The sequence below is a fragment of the Grus americana genome, chromosome 1 (genome assembly GCF_028858705.1).
Source record: "Grus americana isolate bGruAme1 chromosome 1, bGruAme1.mat, whole genome shotgun sequence".
Taxonomy (NCBI): domain Eukaryota; kingdom Metazoa; phylum Chordata; class Aves; order Gruiformes; family Gruidae; genus Grus; species Grus americana.
Window position 1 is genome coordinate 74,393,772 of NC_072852.1, and position 22,875 is coordinate 74,416,646.

The window sequence follows — 22,875 nt, forward strand, 5'->3', positions numbered from 1 at the left end:
TTAGTGCGGAGGAACTCTGTGGGTATGGGGCACTTGTTATTCTTGCGTAGTTAAGACCATTGTCTACATCTGATGTTCTTCATGAACCTTTGTAGCTCTAGAGAAAAAAGGCCTAGGAATGTAGTTTATGTAAAGAGAAGCCCATGCAGTTTGTCATCCTCTTGGTTTCTTTGGTGCTGAGCTTGTAATTTTTGTGATTTTTTTTTTTTATTTTTTAAGAATGTGAGAGTGAAAAAATGCCCCATGTTTCATTCATTCTTCTCACAGGTTGTGGGTATGGGCAAAGATAATGTATCTGACAGTGAGCTGGAGTTACTTGCCATTGCCAACTCAATAGATAGCATAAGACCAAGAGTAAGGAAAACGTTAGTGGTTAGGAACAATTTTTAATTTTGTTATTCCTTTTTTACCATAGTTACATGAAAATATTTCACCAGACTTTTTTTTGTCAATTTAAACAGCCTAAAAAAATATCAAGAGTATGTGTACCCATACATACAGACGCATTCATGTTTGTTCTCTATAGTTTGGTATGTCCGTTTACTGGGTAGCATTGAGTTGCGTTATCGTCAGTTTGTTGGGAATCCTAAAGAGACTGTACTTTATTAGAGGGTGATGTGACTAAAATTCATCACCGTCAGAAAGACCAAAGTGTGTCTCTGCATACAGTTTTTATAATTCTGAGGTATTCCTTGTGTCAAGAGAGAGAACGTTTAATGAAGGACGGGAAAGTGTGCAGTGTCCTCTCCCCTTTTGGGGTGGATTGCCTGAGTCAGGGTTGAGGCACTTCAGCAGACCTTTGTGCTGGGAGGGAGTTTGAGCTTGCTGTAGTGTTGCCCAGGCTGTGTTTGACTGTAGAGAAGTCTTCTGTTTTCAGAGAAATTCCCTTAGCGGCCTCATTACATTCACTTTGTAAAACAGGACTGAAAACATTTTCTCCAAAGGTTTAGTCAAGTTTCTATTCATAGGGTTTTCTCCCTAAATTTCGATGCTGTGGCCTCACTGGGGCAGAGACTTTTTTGGATAGAAATGAGATGTGTGGGAAGGTGATGGTTGGTAAGGGCGGAGGGAAGGATGTTCTTACCCGTTTGGCATGTCTATTAACAAACTGGGTCATTTTGTTGTGTTGTATTTACATGACTTGTTCCTGTGCTGGTGTGAAATGTGAATCACCAAAACATGATGATTATTTAAAAAAAAGAAAATAGGCTAAATGAAACAAAACTGAAATAGAACTGAAAGGCTAAATGAAATCAAATGAAAACAGAACATGCAACATTATTCTTTTGGTACAGTTTCCTTCTGCAGTTGCCGAGTAAAGCCAAATAGGTTTCTTTTCCATATCTGTTAAAAATATTCAGGCTTTTGAGTTTGAAAATCACGAGGACGCAGAAAATAGATCTCTCTCTTCAGGTTCATCCTTTGGTTTGGCATTTGCTCATGGGTTTTGGAGATTTAAGTAGCTATTTATGATCAGTGTGTTGTAAAGAAGGCTATTGATTCTCATCTTTGTTGAAACCATCGAGTTGATTCTGGTTTTCCAGCTGAGATTAGAATTTGGTGGAATTTCTCAGTGGAAGGCTCTCATCCTTTGCTTATGTTTTCTAAGCTCTGCTCACTTTTGCTGTTCTTGCCTAAACTCTGAAATTAATTGTGTGACTCGGGAAACCGTATTAGGCTATGCCGTTTTGCATGAAATACCATGCAAAGTATGGGAAAAATACTGCACCACTCAAGTGTGCCATGCATCTCTTTCATAGATAATCTGCATGTGTATTAGTGTCATTGATTTAGTGTGTTTTTGTAGAGTGCAAGCATCCTGAATCAGGACCCCATTATGCTCGTCACTGTACAAACACAAAAAAGAAGGTTTCTTTCCATTCCACAGAGCAGCCTTTGTGCTTACAGCTTAGAGTAATATCAATGTGTCTTTGTATGGGGAAAATTCAGAAACAGAGAGTAGGTAAGAGATCCCTAGCATGGTTTGTGAGTGAGATTTCAGTCCTGAAGCCATGCTTTAGAACTTATAAATTGAGCAATATATGTGCATGTGTATTCTCTCTCTGTATATTTTCTATGTGTGTGTACGTAGAAGTTGCTTTACTGCTAGAAGTACTGGTAATATTAATAATAGATTCATACTTCCTATAAAGTCTTTTGATTAGGAATGCAGAGCATTTGGAAAGCATTAATATACAAATCATGAAGATTTCTGTGCTCTTTAGATTGAGAAGCAAGATTAGCCTCAACCTATAGATGAAAAAACTGAGAGACGGTGTCACAAAATCATTTGCATTGGGTGGGTATAAAAAATAGAAATACTGACTGCTAGTCCTGTTTTTTAACCTCAAGACCCTCCTTTTCCTTCTTGAGATCCTAAGAACTGCAAATTACAGACTTCTGTCTGTCCAATTATAATTTCTGAAGGACTCATTCTAGCAAGATGAACTATAATATTCAAATTACTTAAATATGTAAAATAGGGACTTCAGAGTATAATTAATAATATAAAATAAAGAAATATTTACAGCCCCAGCCACATTGGTTAGGGCTGGGAGGGAATACTGTCTGTAGCCCCACCAATTTTCGGAGTGTGCTTCTGAACTAACTCCCTACCTGGAGGCAAGTTTGGAGAAGTGGAGTTAGGTAGCAGCACCCGCAGTGTTTAAGCAGTAAATTGAGAGACAGTGTGTACTACTAACGGTCAGGTACAGGTTTCATCCTGGAGAACAATTAACATCATCAGCTGTACGTACAAGAGCTGTCATATGTTTTATAACCTAAGGACCAGGCACTAGGGGAGTCCAGGAAAAAATTCTTCACATGGAGAGTATTAATGTGAGGAACAGACTCCACTGAAAGCAGCAATGTAGGCAGCCACAGTGAGCAAACCAACCAGCTTAAAAGCAAAAACCACGTTGCAGAACACAAAATGCATTGTGATTCTTACCCGCATATTTGACATCTGGTTTTTAAATGTGTGACATAGATCCAAAATGAAGGAACTGATACACACTTATTAAAAGCGAGGAATTATTTTCTTATTTGTGCTAAAAGTTCTTCTAATCTTAGTTTCTGGGTTTTGGGTTGTTGTGGGTTTTTTTTTTTTTTTTCTCATTTCCAACTGCATGCTCAGTAAAAGTAGAGCTGAATCGTTGGGGTCTGCAGGTAGATGTATATGTAGTTGCATCTTTTACTACACTGTTGAGAAAATGGGTGTAAACTCAGGAGTCCTGGCTGGATTTGATCTCTGTAGCCTATGAATATTATGACTGAGCTATTAAGTTATTTTCTTTGATAAGCTTTTTAAGAGGGAGGCTACTTTCAAGGTAATGGATTATAATCAGGCACATTCCATAGTATTTCAGTAGTAGTTATTTAGCAGTATGTTCATAAAGACCTGGTTTGTGATAGGGCCATCCTTTAAAAAAGTGCCCATTCATTCTGTTTGGACTCAGTGGCACTGAAGTTCAGTGTCAGGTCCTAAAAATGCAGGCCTCATTAATTCATGTTCTGCTCAACTCTATGAAGAAGGCTGATGTTTTTCACCCAGGTAAACCAGGATGGCCTGAAATGGTGACTCACAAGGAGATCACTGAGCAGAAGCCTGACTTTCCTTAATCTGCAGCAAACTCCCATCAGTTGCAATGCCACCAGAATTTCTAAAGCATCAGGAGAGATTTCTGCAGGCTTCTGCAAATCTGTAGATTTCAGAAGTTCTGTGTCGGCATGCTTTAAAGACACGTTAACTATCTGTTCCTCCGAAACAACTTGTATCCCTGGCAGGTTAGAATGATCAGAACAGCAGCGATGGAAACGTACCTGAAATCTGCCAGGGCTAACATCTGGGCCTTAGTGGACTTGGCACTGTACACAACATCAGTCTTTGTTTTGAAACTGTGTATTTCCTAGGGTAGCAATTCCCAGTTGTGGCCACCAAGGTCTTAAGCAAGACCACTGCACAAAAATGCATTCTTCCAAATATACATTTGTTTGATAACCTCAGTTGTCAAAAGTGTGACCTCTGTTAATTTGTCACCAGGCAAATTATTGTCACCAGTTCCCAGATTCCATGAGAACCCCAGGCAGACAGCAGAGCCCCATGCTGGTAAGCATTTCTGGTTTTGCTGTTTGTGGTAATAAACAGCCTACTTACAAATGAGTTGACTGAGGTACCTGCAACTGAGGTGACTTGCCATGGGTTGTCCGGTGTAGCAGCAGCAGATTCATCAGCGGATTCTTGGAGGGCTCACTGCCCTCGTCTGGAGCCGATTCCTCCAGAGCAGCATAGCCAACCTTATATTTTCATATTAAATAAACTAAGTGGTTATCAGGTAAGAGACAGAGCCTTATTATTAACATGATTTACAGAATTTCCTTCCTGATGTTTATTAGAAAGATGAAAACAAGATGAATGAAGTTGCTGCTGTTGTAGTTGGGTGGAGTCTGACATGGAAGCCTGTATTTTTAAAAGCAGCTATAAAAAATTAGAACATAATAGAAGTTAGAACGTTATTTAAAAAAGAAGATAAATAAAATAGCTTTTTACATACATGTGCAGTCTATTGAAAGGCCATCCAAAGCACTGATACCAATTTAAGAAGATGATCTTTTGCCTTAATTATACATCTGGGAGATATTAGCTGAACATTTTGTGGAGAACTGCGAATACCTTAGTTGCCAGTTGTCTAAAATGCTGCTAATGATTGCTTCAGTGCCAGTGTTTTGATGGCTAGAACCTAGGCCTGAATATGAATACAAAGAACTCAATCTAAAAAAACCGCATGTGCGCACACACTTTTTATACAAAACAGATTTCAACCATCTGCTTGGCACTTAGCTTTGCAACTAGAGGCTCTGATATGAAAGGGAGCACTGTCCAGGTTATGAATGGTATCACTTTTATTGGTACCTTAGAAAAATCATAGTGTTTTTAGAAAGCTTGTGTATCCAGTGGTTTTCTTCAGTGGAATAATGAAAACAACTGCCTTAGCCAAAATTTTGTGCCTTCTGTCGTTCCTCCAATGGCAGCATCTCCTTACCCTTGCAAAAAGGATTTTGTAGTGAAAAAAAGTTTCTGTTCTGCACCTCAGCATTTCCAAGTGTATCAGAGGAGTTTAGATGAGTGGCCCTTAGAACTGACACCCCAGATGGTTTATGACACAAAGCACTGTTTGCTTAGGAATACGTCGTATAGCAGAGTCTGTTGCCCAAGCACTGCAGAGCGTGTCAAATCAGCATGGAAGTTAATGGACCAAAAGCCCTTCTGAATTTAACACTTTCCCATTTGATCTGAATTTACAGCTTTAAATCAGGACTGCAGTTTTCCTTTAGTGGTGCAGTGGTGAAAAGTAAAGTTGATAGCATAAATTACAGGCATATAATACAATCATTTTGACCAATTCATCTGTTTAAAGGTTTAGAATGAATGAGACTGACTAAAATGTTTGGTAAAAGCCTATTCATGAAATATATAAAAAAAAATTGAAAGTTAGGAGAAGGTTTGAGTATGTATTAATTTGATACTCTGACTAGTCCATGTTTTACTCTTAATAGGTTAAGCAGAAGAAAATACACTGTACAAAAAAATCAAAAATCTTTGGAGCTTTCACTCTTTGTTAGCAATTTAGGTACTATTTCTTTGCCTTTGCTAGATTTATCCTAAAAATACGTAGGACAAAATATATTTCTTCTTTGCTTTTCTTCTTTGAAAGGGTATGATAGTATTTTCCCTTAGGTACACATTTGGAAAAAGATGACGAAAATGCAACCTCCTGCATGTAACAAAGCCTCTGTGTTTGGCCGTCCATTTAGTGCCATGTCACATTAGTACTGCATTGTTAACACCTTTGGACAGGGCTAAAGGTTCCTTGCTGCTGTTTCTAGAGAGCTGCTTATGTCAGATCGTAATGTTGCTGGGTGCTTTTCTCAATAAATGTAATTTTCATTTGAAAGTAGGACTGGATTTTTGCTTCTGAGATGTCAGGAGGGTGAATAAAAGGACTAATTGTTATTTACACTTTCATTTCATAAAGATTTCCTTTTCTCTATGCTATGTGGTCTTGAGAAAGTGCTGCTTTTATCTATAACATTTTATTTGCCTGAGTCTGTCTTTTTGCGGAGAACATCCGAGATGATGAAAGAAAGATAAAGTTGGATCTCTATGGATAAAATGATGATAATGCTGGAAACTTAAAAGCTTCTGCATAGTTTTAGATGAATCATAATATACGGACAGCAAAAATCCAACTTTTTAAAAAAATGCGTGCAAAATAAGCCTTAATGGTATGAAGGTTATAGCCCTAACAAGCCAATAGACCTGCAGCCCTCTGTTATTATTCCTGTCCTGTGTCTTCCTTCCTCGGCTCTGCTCCTTGCACCTTCCCCCCACAAGCAGTCGGGCATGCTTTCTACGTTTTTATGGGGAGCGCTGTTATTCTCACAGGTAGAGATTAAAACAATAAACTCGTTAAACTTAAGAAGATGCTGATGCCCTTTAATTGTTGATCCTAACGGAAAGCAAGAAAGCCAGTTCTCCAGCCGCAGTGTCACCATGCCTTCCCGTAGCAACTCTGCTGAAGTTACTTAACCATCATCTTATTAGCGAAGCAGTTCTTCGTGTTGCATGCCATAAAATGGGTTTCTTCAGGAGTGGGAAATTGCAGCCTATCTGCTGTTCAGCGTTAATGATTGCACAAGAATAAGCTCCTGTATTCAGGGATGAGTGAGAAGAAAGTCTGTAAGAAACACTATGAGCGGATTCATAATGAAACCTTTGCTATTTGGCCCTCATGTTCTTGGAAATTTTAGAGGGGAAAGTCTCCTTGACCAATGTCAACAATTTGGTCGTTTTCTCCGCTTCCCCTCCTCCTCCCTTTAGGTAATATAGTCATATTTATTGTCAATTTATTTTCTGTAGATTCCTCCAATCCGTGGTGGTTGGAAGGGAATTCCAGAGTGAGTGCATGGCGAGGTAAATTTGAGATGGCAGTTGGTGGAGTGCGAGGGAGGGTTGGGAGAAGGAGGAGGCAAAGGGTACGAGACTGCAGCTACAGTTTTAAACAACCTGCCAATTGTCCTCTTTTTTATTAAGATGGCAGCTTTCAAGCCAGGTCTCTGAACTGTTTAATTTGATTTACACTGTTAAGCCCAAGTTCCCTCACGCTGTTAAGAAGGACCGAACAAATACCTTGCTCTCTCTTTTTTTTTTTTTTTTCCCCTTTTCACCACTAAAAACCTAGTTGTGTCTTGTCCTCTTAGTTTTAAACAAACTTCTGCGTTGTGTCCCCCTTCTTATTAAGTTCAGACATCCAATTTATGAAAAGCTTGAGATGGAGAGAGGATGGTTCGCAGAGGAGGATGCCCTTGGTAGATGTGGTGTGGCCCCTTTTCCTGAATTTCAGCCAGTTCAGTGTTGCCATCAGGTTACAGTTGCATTTGCATTAAAGCTGGGTGTGAATGACTGGATTCAGAGGTTGGGCTTCAGCTCTCTTTGTGACCTGTCATTGTCATAATCCGAAATAAAATGAGGTTCACAATATGCAGGTGCCTAATAGCTACAGAATATCAGCCTGCCAGTTTGACTATGTAGCTCCAGTCTATGAGGCAAAGTGAGGTCAGGCACATGTCGGTACCAGACGTCGGAAATCCCTTGAAGCATTATGTGCCACTTGTGCCTTCCAGGAAGCCCTCGGTAAAGATTTGAAAGTCTCCAGAATGAAGATGGCTTCTACATTTCAAAGGCTCTATAACATCTGTATTTTCAAAGACTCTGATGTTATATTTAACACTGAAAGCAGGAGGAATGGATGAATGTGTGTGTAGGAAGAGTGCATGATTTTCATAAAGAAATAAAAAATTATGTGTGAAAGAATTGCATGCGAGTCAGCCAGTACAAAAAGGTTGTATGTCCTTTTAGAATTTGGGGGCAATTAAATGTTTTTAATAGTTTGGCGCATGCATCTAATTTGGAAATATACCACTTCCTGGGGTGTTTGGGGAGAAAATCAGAGCTTGTTTTTCTCCATCCTCATTTTTATCTGTATGAAACATCAAAGTGAGTGCCTGAAATAAATTGATCTATGTTCTTAGACCCATTTATCAGGTAGAGTTCAATAAAGCAATACACGTGCATTGTAATTGTGAACTATTGTACAGATGACTTGTTTTTTCTTTGAGATGAAAATAACCCTGTTGAATAGGAGGGTATATGTAGCACCAAGAGTGGGTCTTGTGTTTTTACATTTTTAAAAACATTTCAGGAGAGTGATATCTAGAAGTTGCTTTTCACCAGACACTGAGTGCCTTGTGTTGGTCCGATTTTCAGTGAATGAGTTCGATGCCCTTACTGGTAGTCTTAGAAAAGAGGAAAGGATCAGGTAAGTCCAGAGAGCAGTGTTTGCCCTCACCTCCATAGCTTTTATTACTGGCTCCTCTGCAGCTCTGGGTAGTAGGAACATCACGGGGAAGTTTGTTCATCCTCTGTCTTTGCAGCATCGTTGTGTGAATAAACAGAGGCTATGCTTGTCATTGGGCCTCCTTGCACAAGCCCCACATTCATGTACAATCATAAGGCTCTGTCCAGCTCCTACTGCAAACAATTGTAAGACTCTCATTGACTTAACTTGGGTGTTGGATTGGGCCCATTAAATGGGAAGAAAATGAAGTGGAAGCGTTGTTAATGATTGCTGTTGATGCTTTTCCTGGCACAAAGTACTACAGATAATTGTTTTTAGATGAAATACAGTTGCATCTAAGTATTACATTTATTAGCTTTTTAAAGGAGGAATAACCAAACTGGACATATGGGGTGTTTGAAGTGTGATTGTGTGAGACTAAGATAATTTCAGGAGAATAGCTTAAGTCGCAGGATATGTGTGATGCCCTTTGTATATGAGATGTGGGATTGTGGAATTTATTTTGCATGCACTGGTTTTCACTGAGAAAGAATCCAGAATGCAAATACATAGTCATATTTAGAATATGTAAGGAGTGCAGCCTTGCTGCTGTAGACTTCAAGACCCATTAATCAGGCCTGATGGTGATGTGATCTCTGGAAATACTTCAGTTAAGTAGGTTTAATCCTTAATAACAGTAAGTTGCTTGAAACCATTTTGAGTAAAGTCTGAGAAGGAATATGGTAGATTGAACACACAAGTTAAAGGCCAGCCCTGTTAGGCTCTGAGTGGCTTTGATTCCTTTGCAGTTCTGTAGGTTTTGGACTTGCTACAAGATCAGGACACTAACAAAAGAATTTTCGCCTTATCGTCATATTTTTCTGCTGTAATTGACAATTCCACATTAAAATGGAGTACTAACAATGTTTTTGATAGAATTTAGATGTTGCCCTGGCCCTCCTCATGACTTGGTTAGAACGTGTTACAGGCAGATATTAATCAGCTAGTTTTTCTTAAGCCTTTTTCTGGATCGCTCAGGTTAAATGTCATCTGTAATTTCTCCACGTTTTGGAATGTTTCCTGTTGACTTCAGTGTGATTTAGCTGTGGATGACTGTGATCCAGAGCCTTTTAAGAACAAGGGAGATAGGAGAGGACACTGCTTGTTTCACTGCTTTCTTCTCATTCATCAAGAGGGTGGAGGGAAGGAATGAAGTGACAGAGCTTTTGTTGCTACTGTTTTTTTGGGAAATGTGTTCAAAGAACTATTTTGGAAGATGACGGTGAAGTTGTTCCTACTATTTGCACTGCATTGCCAAAACATTGTGCTCTTGTATGAGGTAATAGCTGCGGTTTGTGGCGACATTATGAAAACATTGGTTTGTTATGATGATTGCAGAAAAAATCCCAGATACATGGTAACGTATTTGTAATATTTTATTGAAGTGAAACATGGAAAATACAGCATAGTTTGGAGTCCCCTTGGACTGATTTCATGTGTTGGGAATGAAGAAGCAATTGTGCAAAACTGAAATGGGTGTATGACATTGATTTGGGGCTATTCTGGTATAGTTTAATTTCTGTCTCTTTTTTTTTTTTTAGTATCACTATTGTGTGTTATATTTGGTTGGTAGTAGGATGTATTTTATATTGCTAATAATCCAAATTAGACTGTATATTTTCTTTTTGTCCTGTGAAACAGAGGCAATATTAACTAAAAGATAGCATTGCTGCTGGATGCTGTTGTAGAACAAGGAGTTGGGACATAGGTAATACCTTACAGGGTATATAATAGAGTCTTTGAAGCCTGTCTGAGTATCTAGGTAGGCAAGAAGACCACAGACTCTTTTCTCTCAACATCTAATCTTGAAGTAACGCAACAGAAAGAGATTCATACTGTCCCTTTAGACACTTCAACTGGACAGGCTAAACTGGGTTTCCCAACTATGCCAGTTGAGAGATTTGAAATTAATTTTTGAACTTTTGATTGCCTTTTCATTTGCACAAGTTGTGTTTGTTTCTTCTTTAATTTCTTTTTAGTTAATGAGCATTACGAAGTCTGAAAGCTTGGATCATGGCTTTTAAATTTTTTTGAGTTTATCAAGGGAATAGAATTAAAGCAACACATTATGGCCATGACGCTCCAAAGCTCTAAGTGTATAAAACTGCTTGTTATCCTATTTTGACAATTTTGTATGCCTGCCAGGTATGTGGGTCCTTCAGTTCAAAAACTCTGCTTCATTTGCATTTGGTGTTTTCCTTTGTGTTCAGATAATCAAGCTAGAACCTCTACGTGTTTAGTAGGAGTCAGTTGTAAGACAGCACTAGTGATAGATGTTATCAGATTGTATGTGAAACAAGTCCCCAAAGAGGTGTACTAGAACGGCATGTCACTATACCAACAAACCAGCACTGTTGGTTGCTTCATCCTCTTTTTTCCTGTGACTGTTTTCATCTCCTTTTTATCACCCATTGCAAAAGACTGCTCCAGCACATTTATCTTCTAGGGAGTTGAAACTTCTGCGGTATTTTCATAGTGTCTGTTGTTATGACGTCTCCAATAAAGCAGAGCAGGATCTACAACGGAGATGTAATGAATGACCACAGTCAATTACTGCGATGAACAATTGATTTCTGGTTTTTGAAAGTACACCCTTAATAATTATTCATTTGACTGAACTATCCTATTCTTCTTTATGTGAGTTGTGTACAGAAAGATAGAGGCATGATACATGTTATTACTCATATAGCTGTGTCAATAATGATATAAGCTATATAGATGCAACAAATGGACTAGAATAAATAATGGCAAAGAACTGAACTAAAATATTTTGCTTTAGGTAAATACTGGCTCTTCTTGATGTGTTAAAAAAGCTAGACTATAAGAAAAATACAATCTCACAACAATTATATCAGAAACATCTTTAAAGATGTTTTAGTCAAGTAAGTGGGGCACTTTTTCTGGGTGCCTCTTTTTCTGCTTTATATGGTGATTCATCCAAATATGCAGCATTACATTTATTCTATGCAAGAAAGAGATATTTAGGGTCATATTCTATTTGTACAGGAATGTCCTTTTATAATGTGATAGGTAGTACCAGTTTAACAAAGCAGAAGTTAGACTTACGAGGTATGGGTTTATAGAAAATCACTATTGATTCATTAAAAGAGAGAGAGTAGTAATTTATTATCCTGATACTGTAAATCTCAAAATGGAGTGCCTAGAGTTTCTGTTGGAATTGGTGGCAGCTGGAAATGCTGAGAACTTTTCAGGGTTAGGCATCCTCCTCACACGATTCAGAAGGTGCTAAAGTCAAAAGGAGCTTTTAACTCTTTGAGGTGATACGGCCTCACTATGGAACGCTTGTCTGCAGAACATCCACCGTCTTGTGGTGGGCTGAAAAAGGGAAAGGGAGAAGGAAAGGCAAAGGAGGGAAGGGGGGGAAATACATAAGTAAATTTGCATGAGAGATACACCTAGCTGCCTTCTGTCCTACTTTTTGCATTGTGAATGGGTGGTGGTATGATATTGGGCACTCGGTTCTTGTTCTTGGATTCTTTTTTATTCTTTTGTTTTAAATAGTGGCGGAGGGTCATTTGGAATTGCTTCATTTTGTTTGTAACCAGGCTGAACAGGAGGGTTTGGTTGGCAATTTAAAGGTTGGGGAGGGTGCGGCTGGAAATGTACAGGAGTGGCAAAAAGTAAGGAAAAAAAAAGGAAACAAAGATTGTTTTAGTCTTTTCTAAGGTGCATGGCTATACGGGTTTTGGGATTCATCATACAGTGGAAAAAAGTGAGAGACGGACCAAGGGAAGTTACCCTGTTTATTTGACTAGGCCTTTCCTTGACTCAGTATGCTATAATCATCTTTATGCTGGTTGTCTTTCAAAGTATAATTAGCCTGGAAATGAATGTTGGTGGTGGGTGGTATGGCAAAGTATTTCTTCAGAAAAAAATAAATAAGAAAGAAATGGTCTGCTGAAGAAAAAAAGTCTTGTGTAGCTTTCCAGTTTTTTGGTTTGGACAGTGTGTGTATGTAACTCCAGAAGCCAAAGACATCCTGAGTCGAAGTCCAGAGAGAGTTCACTAGAAACAGTCTAATTGGAACATGCCCCAATGTATTACAATGATGATAACACTTTGTACTTCTGTTGTGCCCTCCGTGCTAACATCTCAAGGTGCTTCACAAATATTAAGGGATTAACTTGCACAATGCCGCTGACAGATAGGTGTTACTACTGTCCCCTTTTACATGCCTGGGGAATTGAAGTACCAAGGAGTACAACAGCTCAGTTGTGCAACGCTTTTGACCGGAGAGAAACCACTGCAGCCAGAGATTTGAATATAGCAAGTTTTGAATATAGCCATATAGTACCTGCATCCTCCTGAATGTTTGCAGCTCACCACTTAGCTACATTCAGATTGGTTTTGGTAGACAAACGTGTAACCTTAGAGGGATGGGAGGCAAAGTTGTAATAAATTTCTCCTTAATTGGCATAGCAGTAAGTAATTCTGCTTAATCCATTCCTTGCTGTGAGGATGAAGTAAGGCTAAACATTCGAATTGTGGAGAGAACAAGGGGAAGAGAGGGAGTAGGCAATGAAAGATGGACAGAAACAGGCATTTCTTATGCTGTGGTAGGCACACGTTTAGAAATACCTACATAAATAAGGCACCTTTCTTATTTTTCCTTCAGATTGCCTCTTGACTTAATTAAGTGAAATGCAAAGAAATAGATGATTCAGTTTGGAAAAATTCACTAAATTTTCCCTTCCCCTTCTTGTCTTTCATTCAGTCCATAAGAGTCTCTGGAGTGTGAAATGTGAAGACACCAAATTGGAATTAATTTTGCTTTTTCATTTGACAGATTGTGTTACATTAACACCACACTATTGCCAAGCAGCAAACCTTTCCTTTCCTCAGATGTTAGCTCCTAATACAGACTAAAGACTGCTGAAAGAATGGTTATACTGAAATGCTTTATTTAAGTTTATCCTCCCTTGTGGCTTGAGCAGGCCCTGATTCTGCTAAGATGTATTCACATGAGCAGTCTCACTGAGTTCACTTTTATTGCTTCCTGGCAAGTGAGCTGGATTCTATTTCATAGAACATCGCCCAAGTTAGAATTTCAAAGCTCACTGGATCCTCAGAGAGACCTTTGCAAGACTCTCTTCTCCTGTATCTACACAGGCACTAAACACACTGAGGACACAATTGAATTAATCAGGACTACTCATGTACAGAAAATCAACCAAGATTCTGTTTAAGAGATGACAACTTTGATATCCTATTGTTCATTACCAGCCAAGGAATTGTTACTGCTTATGTAACCGGATTATTAAATTGTTTACTGATGATAAGTCTCGTTTCCAATATTAAGCATGCATTGAGATTCTTAGTGTACTTCTACTGAAAAGAACTGGCTATAAATGACATCACAGGATTTATTTTCTCTCCCTAAATTGTGTTTTGTTTGCACTTTTGAGTGCGGTTTTTTTAATTTTCAGTCCTACAAGTTTAGCCCAGGATCTGGCAGTCAGGCTGAGTTCTCTAATGCTCTTGGATGGTAACCAACATTCAAATTCTGCAGATTAAATTCTTATCCTGAAGATATCTGCCTTTCTGCAAAATGTCTCATTTTGCACCTCTCACCATCAGGATAGATCCTGGAAGTAAGTTATGTGGATCCCAGAGGGGCTAAATCTGATTCTGCAATTAGTACGTTGTTCTGTGGTATGTGATGAGAATGAAATGCTGTTCAGTGGCCTGTGGAGTAATTGGTTCTGCAGGACTTAGTAAACTAGAAGTAGTAGTAGAGAGGCCTCAAATTAGAAAATGAAAGAAACAAAGATGTACATGACTCTGAGTGCTTCCAGTGCTCAGGACTGTTTAGTGAGGAGGTGTCTGATTGCACCTTAATGGTTTTGATCCCTTTGTTTTCTCTGCTGAAGGTGGCGGTATTTAAAGCTCAAGCTTCCTCAAGAGCAGTGGTCACTTCATTGGCACCATCTCACTGAAGAAAATGCAAGTCTAATTCCCTTCAGTTTTAGCGGAATTGTGTTTCATCGCTCTGTAAGAGACTATTCCATTACAGGCTTCCTGCCCTTTGAACTAGAATTTTCATATACATTATTTGTAAGCCTATATCGTATGAATTTGAGAGAATCTGAGCAAAACTGTCTTTAAGGAATGGTTCTTCTTTCAGCTGTGGTACTGTTGCCTTTTTCCATCTTTGCATCTGTAATCCTGTTGCATTTGGAATCATCAGCACTCAGTGTGGAGTCACTGCCGATGGACCTGGGTCATGAGCCCACTGAGCAGTCAGTCCTCTTTAATGTGAACAAAACGCTTTTACTCTGTGTGTGTGTACGTTAAAGATGATGTGGTTGCCCATATGTAGAATTATCCTGCATTTCATCTGTTAGAAAAATAGAGAAATCTATTACAATGCTGCTGGGACTGCCTTTCTCAAACGTAAAAGGCTTCAACTGCTGCTGCTTTGTATCTACAACCCATGGTGGTGGGCACTTTGCCTCTTTAGTGTTTTGGTTTTGGTTGGTTTTTTTTTATATTTAGATCATTTTTAAAGAAAAAAATCATTCATGTGCTTCATAATCATGTAGCCTTTTCCAAGAATACTACATTTCTAGAAAGTTTCATTATCTATGTCTTCCTCCTAATGTTAATTCTTTGTTTCCTTAAACTACGGCATGGGTGACAATATACAATTAAATAGTTGCCAGGTTTGCAGTTTATTGATGTCATTGTTGGGTTTCCTGGTTGGTGAAGTTGTTTTTTAAAATATGACTTGTCAGGTGTGTATCATCTCACTGAAGATGCAAGGCGCATGACTGACTGCTGTAATAAAGTTAACTGGCGACTATCCATTAAGTTCAATGGACTTGAAGTAGGAACTGTGAGAGTGTGAGATGTCATGCATTGGTTATAGCATTGCCCAAAATTCCGAAAATGGTGTGTAGTGTATCATGCCCAGCAATTCTGGAAAACATGGGTCAATATTTTTGTATCAAGGCTCAACCACATTTTGATAAGCAGTCTCTTGTACAAAAAGCTCCCTCTCTGTTTCTGTGCGACGTGGACCTGAGGGTAGCTAATGCTAATCTGCTTTACTTGCAGCCATATCTTCCTGAGTTCTTTTTCATGAACAAAACACAGAAAGGTCTTTTTAGATTTTTACAGTTAGATGGTAAGCATTCACTTCTAGTAGAAGAAAATCAGAAAACCGTAAAAGGGAAAATGAAGTTTCTGTACCTCAGCTCGAGTTTGGCAGTACAGAACAATATGCGCTTTGTTAAGTGCAGTTGAATGGCTCTAAATTAATTTTAACTGCTACTATAGGTGGGAAGGTATAGAATGTAAAATATAACATTAATAATGAATGCTTTCCTGTTTGTGGATAACTAATTTTTAAACTGCCTGGAAAATGGAGTTGCTGGACAGGATTCACTTAGCGAGGCTGCTGCCTGCCATGGAAGTTTGCTGGTTTTCGTAATGGCTGATTACACAGGTGGCAATAACAACAATGGTGGATTTTCTGAGAAATGCATTATTTTCACAGTGCCACTGATGGAAGAAACGCTTACTAGCAGCTGATAATTAATGATCAGTTTGGAGATTATCACAAACAATTTACAAAGGTTGACTTTTCCTTTAGAAGTCCCTTTGGATAAACTGGATGGTAAATTACCTGCCTAAGGCTTTTACTTTCCGCGTGCTAATAAGATGAAAATGAATGTGTTTGAAGAGCTCTGAACTGAACTTTTCAGACTGTCTGATAATCCATACAACTCTTCTTTAAACATCTTAAGTGAGTGAGCAAATAGAGACTATAATAAAATTGAAAACCATCATAGGGGCGCATGTTACCACCCGGTCTAAGTAATGGGGCATGACAAATAAGAGGCACTGCTGTAGAGTTCATATTATGACATACATTAAATATTTGATCATCAGCCAGCAGATAGAAACAATTGGGCTAAGAGTATCATTTGCAAATAGAAGGATAAGATTTAGACTGCCATAGTCTGAGCACGGGATGGAGAACTTCTATATCTTAATCCATGCTTCGACATCATCTCTTTACGTTCTGGTGTGCAGACCACTTAAAATCCTCTTCTGTATTTCCTCAGTCTGAAAAAAGGAGTTAGTAATCCGTATTTACTTCAGAGGGGATAATAATCCTTATTTACTTCACAGAAGGGATATGTGAAGAGTAATTAGTATTTGTAAGTGCTTTTAAGGATGAAAAGAGGAGTGCAAGCGTAGAAAGCTCTCTAGTAAATTCTGTAAAGGAAAAAAGAGGAGAAAAGTAGGATGAGGTTTGTAGAGGTATGCAGGTGTTTAGAGACATAGATGGGCTCCTAGTCAGATTTTCAGAAGTGCATAGGTGTCTTAATATTGGAAGCATACTTGAAGATCTCTTACAGCAAGACAAACTCCATGTTTTTGCACTTTAACATCTTTATAAATCTGAGTCATAATTTATATCTGTGACGTGTTGGGGGGAAGTAGAGGCAAAGGGGGATAGGGCTGTAAAGGCCTGGTGAGAGCTGCACTTTCTGATCTTCCCCCCTCCAAAGCAAGGATGGAGGTGGGAATGAGAAGAGAGTACGAGAGAAAGGAAAAAACCTTTGTGCGTCAGATGAGCTCTTTTACAAGGGGGGTTTTGCAGACTCTTAAAAATGCCAGCTGGGAATATCAGCGTACAGCTGTATGCTTGGTCCGTGTTGTGAGGAGATCAGTGGAACCAGAGGTATGCTGTCGGTCAAAAATGTTCCCCTAGCATTAGTTTTAAATTTTTGAGACTTTATTTTATGGTTGAAGTTTTTACAGCTTAAAAGCTGGTACACCTGTGTGATCTGCTTAAGAGAGAGAGAAAAACTAAACAGAAGGATCTTTGCTTTCAGTTTGTGCATGAAGGGGTGATGGATGGATATAAGTTATAGCAATACAGAAACTACCCTTTCTAGGGAGTTGTATCTTTTTAGTATGCCTTTATAATGTTATCCAGGGCAGAGGTTGGAAAGGGGGTCGTTTTTAGCTTCTCATCATTGTTTTGGTAGTGCATTTGAAGAATGCAGTATTCCTCATTTTCATTGTGCTAAGGAATCATCATCAGAGCTGCCACATAATAGAGGAAACTGGAAATCAGAGTTTGCGACTCACTGTCTAAATTTGTCCCTGCTGGCTATGAGAAGGTGGGTTAGAGCTCTGACTTTCACTTGGGTGCCAGTACTGGGCAGTTCTGTGGGTAAACAAGAACCAGACTGGCGTCTGTAACGGTTCATCTGTGAAATGGGTGTTGCCATTAGTATTTCACGATGAAGGTATGTGAAATTCCTTTAGAATATTTTTTTCTGAGTAAAAAATGCTCAGTAATTGTGAATTACCTTGGCATTACCTGGCAAAGGGTGAGTTTTCTTCTTGTGCGAAGGACAGAGAAGAGGATTGCCTGAAACTGGACAGTGTAGTGAAAAGGATTCAGTGACATTCCCCTGCTAAATGCTATTTTTTGGTTGGGTTTTAGTTTTGGGTTTTTTTGGGTGGGGGGGTTTCATTATCAATGCCCAGAAAAGAAAAATGACTGGATTTTTACATAAATATAGTCAATAGGTTAAAAAAAAAAAAAAATCTTGGGATCTGTTGGCAGGACTGTATGAAGAAACTTAGTTTTGCAGTTTCAAAATACAGTAGCTGAATAAAGTACTTGATTTTTGCCCTTGCTTATGTGGCAGCATGCACAAAACCATCAGGTACATTAACAATACAAGCAAGTAATACAAACAGCAATCAACAATAAAATGTTTTCTTTAAAAAAAAAAAAACAGAAAATGAGAGCTTGCAGAGCTTTTTATAAAGACAGTTAAACATTCTTATCTCTTATGTAGAAATAGAAAAACTGGGAGCCAGAAAGATTCGATAAATTATGTGGGGTCACATGGGAAGTTGCTGTCTTCTGAATTCTTAATGTTGTGTCCTGGTTTCGTAGCCCATACTGAGGGAGAGAGGGTGTTCAGCAGTAAACTACCTGGTCATAATTTCAATGTTTGTGCTTCTTTGGCAATGATCAATGCCAAAGGATGTTGCTGTACTGCAGAATTAAATTTCTGTGATATATTTCAATCAGTCAACCAATGCTGTCTCCTAGGTGTCATTCAAACAACTGTAGAGCTTACCAGGTGACTACTTACCCAAATCAAAAGCTATTTATTACCTTTTTGAAATTAAAAATGGGACAGTGGGCCTTTCTTGTTGCATTTTGTATATTTGTATGAAAACATAGCTGATCATCAGCCTGTGATATGAAGGTGTTTGTTAATGTCTGATACAAATGAATCCATTATTTTCTCAATGTCCTAGTTCAATGTGACTATAATTATTCCTCATCAATTACTTTGGTTGCAGTAGATAGCCCATGGAGTGACTGGGCGTCTTCTTCCAACTCAGAAGTGTTCTTTCCAGTATCCTCTTCAGATACATCAAAAGGCTTTCTGGGAGATCTACCTCCTGTTGCCCATGCGCTATCTTTTTATAGGGATTCGTGCTTGAATTGTTCCAAGTGCCAAATCTGTGTAGTTAGAAAAACAAAAGAGCGGTGTATGTGTGGGGAGTGTAGAATAAAAAAAAAAAGTAGTGGGAAATAAGGAAGTTTGGTCGTTCATTTTTGTTTAACAGATAAGTTAATTTTCTAAGATGCTAAGCACCTACACTTCTCATGCCTGAAGGAATCTGAAGGTCTTCACTTCCTTCAGAGCTCAGGCCAGCGGTGCCCTTCAGATGCCTCGTTCTCCATGCAGTGGTCATTTTCCTCGTAATACTCGTGACATACGTTTTAGATCTGAACATCTGGATTCAGATTCACTTATAATATAATTAGGTGTATCCCCAGCGGGGAGAAGGTTTTTGATGGAAGAAGTCTTTTCAAGAAAGCTTTTATACCACTTGTTATGGCAATAGCAGCCAGGTTTACTTTACTGTAATGTATATTTATTTTTTTCAGAAGACTATAGCTCTCATCTGAAGTTGGACCTCCATGGCAATATGTGCCTTAGACTGCTAAATTGTTTTAATACATCTCAGTAAAAACAGTTCTAGGCAAGCGCATTTTAATGGTGATTTTTTTTTTTTTTAAGTGTGTTTGAAGGCAGTGCGTGGACAGTGTGATGTAGAGGAAGAACCAAATGTTTATTTTAAGATGTGTTTGAATGAATCTGCCTACATAAACTTGCCAGTGTTAAGAAAGGGGCTCTGCCCCTTTTAGATCACAAAGGCCTCTCAGTGGGGGATGGTTTTGGTAATGGAAAAAACAAAAAAGGTTCCAGTATGTGGTGGAGGAGGTAAAATAAACAAACAGCAATGGATGATTACTTCTCTCCATCAAGGCTTCTTTATCCTTGCAAGCTCAGTCAGTGGTCAGCATGTTAGACACCCCTCCCTGTTTTATCCATCCCTTAACTGTGTTCTTTGACAGCATTGGTTTATACAGCTGGGGCTTTGTGGAGCTGGATGGGAATCGCTGTTGAACAACAGACGTGAAGGTAGACAAAATACCTATGGAAGGGTTGAATGGAAGACGTCCTCTGAGTTTCCCTGGAGGGGAAGATACTGGCTTCAGGGTTTTTCTCCTTCTTTCCACTCCACCCCCCCAACTCCCAAAGATTTTTCAAGTGGACATCTTTATGCGATGGTGTTTCAGTGCCTGAAATTACTGCAGCCTTTCTAAAGTAAACTTTGAGAATCCTTATGGTCCTAAAGGTATGTTGTCTGTTTAGAATGTCCTCTCATTTTCATACTTGTGGATTTATTTTTACTTCACATACTAATATGCACGCGTTTGTGTGAGGGTATATGTGTGTTATGTGATTAATAGCTGTATTTTTCTTAGCTAACAGCTCTGGCAATATCGGGGGTTAACGTTTGTAAAGGTGGGTAATTATCAGCTGTTCATAATTGTTCTTTCTCTTGGAATTTGATAGGCATTTCTTGAATCAGATGTAGCAAAAAATCATCTTTTAGACAGTGGTGAGTCAATCCACTTACCTACGTGCACCATTAGAGTGGTGAGGAAGCCTGTTACTATGTACAAGCAACAGTTTTAAGAAGTGTTCAGTAGCGCTTTAAACTGAACACGGATGTTCAGAAATCTGAAAATTATAGAATCCAAAGTGGCTTGAACAATAAATACTACTGCAAGTGAATGGATGTGTACCATGATGGGTAATCACACCACACATTTGTTAATGTAGATTTTTAATTCTTATGGTTTTATGAATGAAAACTGGGAAAACAATACAACAACTGTCTACCTTCCACAAGAGACTGAAGAAGACTTCACAGTACAGTATGCACAGTGAGTGAAGCAGAAGCCCTCACATCATACCGTAAACTTTTTCTGTTTTATCCCTCATGCGATCATCTATTGGAACAGAGATGGCATGACTCTGCAGATAATCTGAAGTAGGAGATATGAGTGCTAAACCACTTGAACACTTGAAAAAAGTTAATCTCTTTTTGAATATCAGAATGTCTGAGTTAAAATTATTTTTATTTAAAAAAATTTTGGTTTACTCTATTTGTATTTCAGAGTAATTTTCAGAGGCAGCAATTTTTACTAGTTTCTGAAAGGCAACATCTGGGCTTCAGAACAATTTCTTTTCAGCTTTCTACCTCAAATTGCTTAGACATTATAGATGTTCAAAATTTTTGTGTTTTTCTTTTTTTAACATAATAGAAAGGCGATAATGTATTTATTCCCTATCATTTTATCTTCAAGTTCAGTTTGATTTTTCTTTCTTGGGCTTTCCAGGATTATTTGTTCCTGGGCCAAGAATGCACCTGTCATATATAAACCCTCCAAAAAGCGGGGAGCACACACATGCATACAAACAAAAAAATAATAAAAATTCTAGGCAGCTGAAATTAACCTGTTGGAAAGAAAATGTTTACATCCATTAGAGACATTGCTCTGCCTAACTATATTTTTTTCATATGCACACACAGAGACACAAAAAACCATTTGACTGTGCCTGTAATTCTTAAAGGTACACACGGGTTCTCTGAGGCCCCAATTCTGCTCCCACTAAAGTTATTTAGAGGCTCAATATTTCAGCGATGCAAGTTCAAGCTATGAATGGTTATGCATACATAATGATACATGATCAGTTTTAACATACAGTGTACCTATGGATGTATGTGCTTATGTGTTCCTGTGTTTATTTGCATTTTTTTATAAAGTGATAAACATGATACAAATGTGTATGAGAGTGATGGTTGGAGCAAGAGTTTATATAATAATGGTAGAATGATATTGTGAGTTAAGATGCATAAATATCAGTGGGTATATTGAAAATATTTCCTAAGTGCAATTATATGTACATTTATTAGAAGCAAACGTACATGCAATATAAACTGATTATTCTGAACTTACTAGTAGGGGAATTCAGAGTAAAGTGGGAAAAAAGATACTTTTTTTTTCCCCTTGTTTCTGGTTTGTTTCTGATTATACACAAACTCTGGTGAGGGAATGTTGTTGTTTAAAAAAAATCCTTTTGTTGAGTTTGAAGTACAAGTAAGGAAGGAGAGGGGAAAGGAGAGGGAGGCTTGAAGCTGGAGAGCTGTTTCTTTGGCGCTCCCATTACTGAGCAGTGGCCTGATGGAAGAGTGGGAAAAGCTGTGTCATAATTTACCAAGATCTCAATCAAAAGAACGGCTTCTTGTATTGAAATCTGGGCGTCTTTTGGGAGAGAATTCTTATTATTAATGTTGATTCTACTGAAAGTAATTCATCATTTAATAATGCTTGAAGAAAATTTTATGTCAGCTTGATTAGACAAAGACTACGAATGGCCAAGAATAAGCTCCCTAAATTGCAAAAGTTTTAATATTAGCTAACTTTTCAGAATGAGCCCGTGCTTCCTCAGATTTCTTTGTAATAAGTAAGTCATTCATAATTGTCATAATTTTAAAGCTTTTTCAACTCCTTGCCTTCATTTCACTCAATGTCAATGGAAATTAGGTATGCACGTCTGTGTGATGTATGGATTCCTTGTAGCATGCAGCACAGCTCTCCCACTCAGCGTCTGGAGACTGACTGACTTCTTTTCTGTCATTTTCAAGTATTAGTTTGTGCAGTGAAATTTCAAGGCCTGAAATCTCTAATTATTTGACTTGATTCCTCTTTGTAGTTCAGCAGGCAGAAGAGTGATGATTACCTAATGTCATAGTGACTGCGATAGTACTTGCAGCAGTGAGCAGTTCCTAAAACTTTACATGAAAATAAAAACAAACCGCTGCTATTTCTAGTGTGACACGAGGACAAATGTAAAATAATAATAATAAAAAGTAAAAAAGCAAGATGTATGAGAAGCTGAGGGGTGGGGGGGAGGTAAATTTCTAAAACACTGGGGGTGAGGGGGAGAAGGAAGCCAGAGTTAATTTGAGGATGCACTGGAAAATAAAT

At 38.4% G+C, this 22,875-nt stretch overlaps 1 protein-coding gene across 19 annotated transcripts in view; it reads left to right on the top strand.

Annotated features, from left to right (window-relative positions):
• Positions 1–22,875, top strand: part of SOX5 (SRY-box transcription factor 5) — a 655,394-nt gene that overhangs the window by 365,926 nt on the left and 266,593 nt on the right. Inside the window, exon 5 of one of the 19 annotated variants that reach the window (XM_054804608.1) lies at positions 4,043–4,108. The exons of the other annotated variants lie outside the window; for them this stretch is intronic. The gene's annotated coding sequence lies outside the window, so the exon portion shown is untranslated. The remainder of the gene's footprint in view (positions 1–4,042; positions 4,109–22,875) is intronic. 19 annotated transcript variants of the gene reach the window in all.